Here is a 4,825-nt window from a genome sequence, read left to right as displayed (position 1 = left end):
GGGACAAGGGCAGGCCAAGGGGGGGGGGGGCAGGGGGCAGCCTGAGGGGATAAAAAGTGGCCAGGAAGGAGCCAAGACTCCACCAGCAACAATAGAGTTGCTTCCGCCACGGTCTTGGGTTTGAGGCCCTGAACCCCCAGACCTCAAGAGGGTTGGAAAGTGAGGTTGGAGAACTTTCTAGCTGGTACTTTGAATTTTTTTGAAAAAATTTTTTTCACCCTAGTTCGGTTGGGTGCTCCGGCTTACGGGGCCCCAAGTTTATTTTAAGAGTCCGCCACCGTGTTATGGGCGTGCGCAACTGCCTCGACGGCAATAATATGTCAGGACAACGCGATATCCCCCTTGAACTCGGGGAACAGCCCGAGCAACCATCTTTGGAGGCCCCAGGGGCAGCTGCCCCCAGTCCTGGGCCTGGCGCAGCCGAAGAGATGGAGACCGAACCGCCTCACAGCGAGCCCGTCCCCATCGAGAGTGAAGGCGAGGCCTGTGGACCCCCAGAGGTCTCCAGGCCCAACTTGCAGGACCTGGGCCAGGACGTCGAGGAAGCCAGAGCCCATGGAGGCTACAGCCCACCTCCTGAGGAAGCCATGCCCTTCGAGGTCGAGCAGCCCAGCTCAGGAGGCTTCTGGCCTACCCGGGAGCAGCCTGGAGACACCACTGGGGCCCGTGCAGGCCTTGAGGTCTTCAACCAGGCGCTCATGGAGCCTGGAGCCTTCGGTGATGCCGGACCAGGCCTGGGAGGCTACAGCCCTCCACCTGAAGAAGCCATGCCCTTTGAGTTTGAGCAGCCTGCCCAGGGAGGTGGCAACCAGCCTGTCCTGCAGGTCTCAGACCTCGCTCCGGGAGGCCCGGGTGCGGGGGTCTTTAGCACTCCTTCCCAGGAGCCCCAAGCTCTCAGACCTGCAAACGCAGGCTTCAGAGGAGACCGCAGCCCTCCCCCTGAGGAGGCTATGCCATTTGAGTTTGATGGAGCAGCCTTTGGGGACGACAGCCCACCCCCTGGGCTCCCCCGAGCTATCCCACAAATCGACGGCGGCAGCGGCGGCAAGTCCGCGGCACCCGCGGTCCCGAGTGCGGTCCTCCTCGCTCCCGCCGCGAACGAGCCCCCCCTCTGGGTCCCAGGCGCCATCGGCAGCCCATCCCGAGAGGCTGTCAGATCTCCTCCACACTTCGCGGGCGACAGCCCCCCGATGGAGATCTCCGGACCCCCGCTCGAGGTTGGTAGCGCCCCCGTTGGGGTCGACGACGCTCCCGTCAACATGGACAGCCCCCCAATCGCGCTTGACGGCCCGCCCATCGAGGTCTCCCGAGCCCCAGTTAAGAGAGAGCGAGCAGAGGGAGAGAGACCCCCAGTTGAGGGAGAAGCAGCCGAGATGGAAGGAGGCTCAGCCGCCGCTGCTGCGGAGGGAGGAAAAGTCCCCTCTTCGGGGGACCGAGCCCCTGACGCCGGGGCCAAGCCTGCTTCTCCAGCCGCCGGGGCAGCCGTTGCCGCCCCTGACGCTCCAGCCGCCGGGGCAGCCCCAGGCGCCCCTGACGCTGCAGCCGCTCCAGCCGCCCAGGCAGCCCCTGCCGCCCCGGCGTCTGGAGCCCGACCCAAGCTCCGCTTCCTCAGACCCCCCAGCCCCGAGATCCAGGCTGCCGATCCGCCTACTCCGCAGCCTACTCGCGCATTTGCCTGGCGGGGCAGGTCTGGCCGCAGCCGCGACGACGATGAGGGGTCGATCAGCAGCGACGACGACCACAGCAGCGATGAGTCCGACGATGGGACCTCCGGATGCCGCCGCTGGCTGCAGCCCCGGCGAAATCGCCGCCGCCGAAAGCCCCGGCGCAACTTGCTCCGCAACTTCCTTATGCAGGCCTTCGGGGGCTGCTTTGGCCGATCTGAGAGCCCCCAGCCCAAAGCCTCGCACAGCCCCAAGGTCAAGAAGATTCCTCTGGCGGAGAAGCGCAGACAGATGCGCAAGGAAGCCCTGGAGAAGCGCGCCCAGAAGCGCGCAGAGAAGAAACGCAGCAAGCTCATCGACAAACAACTCCAGGAGGAAAAGATGGGGTACATGTGTACGCACCGCCTGCTGCTTCTAGGTAATGCGGCGGACTCTGCCCGCGGGGAGCAGGGCCGCCGGGGGACCCCGGGAGGGGGTGGCAGGGCTGCCGGGTGGAGCTCAGGGCCTGGCAGCGGGAGGAGGGTGTCCAGGCCGAGGCGGGAAGAGACTGCTAGAAAGTTCCAGCCAGGGGCCCTAACTTTGCCCTGGGAGCGGGAGGGGGCCTCGGTTGGGCTTGGGTGGCCGAAGTATGTGCCCTCCAGGGAGAAAAGTGGTGCCGAGCAACACTGAGGGTCGTTTCCGGCTGGACAAGCCAGCGCCAGCGACCGTAAGATGCCGCCGAGTCCTGGGGTGGGGGCCGGCAAGAAAGGCGGGGGCTTCAGGTGAGCCAGGAACTGCCGGGGAGGGGCCCCGGGGTTCCCCAGGCTAGGCCGGTTGGGGCCGTGGTGGGCTGGGGTCGTTGGGGAAGGTGCGCCCCCGCCTCGCCTGGCACTGCTGCTTGGACTCAGACAGCTTGTCGTTGGTGTGTGTTGGTGTCCATATTGTGTCCGCCTGTGCATGGTATGCTCAAGTGTCCCCCAGTTCCCATCCCTGGCACCCCCAGATTACCCGCCGACTGTGTACTCGTACTGGGGAACGGGCTGTCTTGTGTTTTGCGCCATGGCGCGGGCAAAAACTTTCCGTGTTTGCACACTCTTGGTGGTACCTTGTACGCTGGCGCTCTGCAGCGGGCGGCGCGGAAAATGCGGAGGAGAAGCTGGTGGGACATCTTGGGGAGTGTGTTGGGCCACTGGCGCGGGGGAGAGGGGGCCGCCTCTCGCTGGCCTCCATAACCTTTTTTCTGTATGTCTTTCTCTCTTTTTTCCCTTTGCGCTAAGCGTTTCCTCACTTCTCATTCGTTCGCCAAACCCTCCCGCCTTTACGGTTGAAAAACCAGACACTCAGGTATCTGGGGCGTCGGGGCTACACACGTAAAGTTCAGTATTCTGCACACACTCAGCTCACCTGGTGGGGGGATGGAGGGAGGAGGGGGAAAAAAAGAAACCACTTAATCTGCTACAGGCAGGTCTGGATCTAAACCTACACGGGGCTGGGTGCAAGAGGGTGGGCGTGGCTGTGTTTAACAAATATGAAATAATTTTTTTCCTAGGGAAGAGCCGAGGTAAGCCAATCATTTACGCTTTTACAAAGAGTACAGTAGGAGGGGCTTGGTTTAAAAAAGACTGTTATGCGTTGGGAGTGGAATGCTGTCTTGTCTTCGAAATGCAATTAAAATAAAAAATTTTAAAAATGTTTCCAGTGTATTTTAAGTATATGGACAAAATGTGGTAAAACTGTGACTATGACTTGTGAAATATGTAAATGTTTGCATGTGAATCTTTTCAAGCAGCTTTAGCTGGGGGCAGAGAGGATCAAAGGTAAGATCCTCTGCGAATGGACTTGGGATACCAAGAAATTAAAAAGGTCTTGTGTTCATAACCACATCGGGTACGTTTGGCGGCCCTCCGCCTTCCCCTCCTTCTCTCTTCATCTTTCCCACCTTTGAGTGTCCCCTCGCCCCTCTAGGACTCTCCCACACACACACACAACAAGTCCCTCCCCCCCATCTCCCCACCTCTGTGGCCCTTCCCACACCCCTCACTTCCCCTCCTCCAGCCTCACCTTGGCTCCCAGCTGAGGCACTGGCTCCTTGCGCCACAGTCCATCAGAGCAGTTAGTAAGGGTCTGACTGTGTGGCTTGAATGAAAATTTCAAAAGTGAAGCTCCACAATCTTAATTTCTTTATTTTATTCTCTAAGACCTTTCAAGGGATTTAAAGATCACAATTTCTAAAGCTGGGCTACGTTTGTTGGCGAAATATTTTATAATGTGTGATGCTTTTTAGTAATGACATTATGGACAATAACTATTGGCTTCTGTGACATGTGTGTCTTTCACAAATCACAGTTTTAAACATGGTAGTCATTTTAGGGCCACCCATCCAGGGAAATAATGACGTCATCATTTTCCCAATCACATATAGAAGGGATGCAGTTTTAAATTTGGGATGTCCCAACTGTACTAATAGCCAGAGCCTTAGATGACAACACGCTGTTCTCCCGCAGACAATTGGTTTTGCTGTAACTCCCATTTCAATATTCTGAGCTTAGCTCTGGGAAGCTGGCCTCTGATGGGGAGGGGACACACGTGGGTACAGACAGGGAGCCAGGTGACAGTGTCCACTGGACCCCTAGTTGGCAGTGTCCCTTACTTGCTGGGTCCTCTATTCTGGGGGGGTTGGGGTGGAAAGCACAGTCCACTTAAATCAGGACTGGAGGCTTAAAACCATAGATTATGCCCACCCTGCAGCAAACTGTCAGTCCATGTCTGGGGCCAAGCCTTAGGAATATTAGAAGTTTACCTTGCTCACCCTTGTTTTGTATCCAGGGTGCAAAATTAACCTTAATAAAAGGAAATTTGCTGGGGTCATCCCACAGTGGTCCTGACTCTGCTCTCAGGGAGTCAACTGGCCAAGAAGACCAAACCCCAGGCCACATCAGACACAAGCCTGAACTAGGACAGCCAGTGTTACCTGCTGCCATAATGCGGTTTGTCGAAACGGCTCATTTCTGACCAGCCTTCATTTGGCCAAAGTGACAAGAGAGGTACCCCATCTGGGTCTGAGTTACTGATTGGGGGAGGGGGGGCAGGAAGGAAGGATGAGGACTTACATTTAGGACAAGACCTCTTACTAACAGTCTAATTCTAACACAAAACAAGACATCCATATATTCCTACCACTG

General features: G+C 57.8%; 1 pseudogene; it reads left to right on the top strand.

Annotated features, from left to right (window-relative positions):
• Positions 1-266: 266 nt before the first annotated feature.
• On the top strand, positions 267-3,180 carry LOC145723771 (guanine nucleotide-binding protein G(s) subunit alpha isoforms XLas-like; annotated as a pseudogene).
• Positions 3,181-4,825: the final 1,645 nt, after the last annotated feature.

This window comes from Leptonychotes weddellii, chromosome 10, assembly GCF_054177405.1.
Source record: "Leptonychotes weddellii isolate Sample4059 chromosome 10, ASM5417740v2, whole genome shotgun sequence".
NCBI lineage: Eukaryota > Metazoa > Chordata > Mammalia > Carnivora > Phocidae > Leptonychotes > Leptonychotes weddellii.
This window is presented reverse-complemented; position numbering and strand designations above follow the sequence as displayed.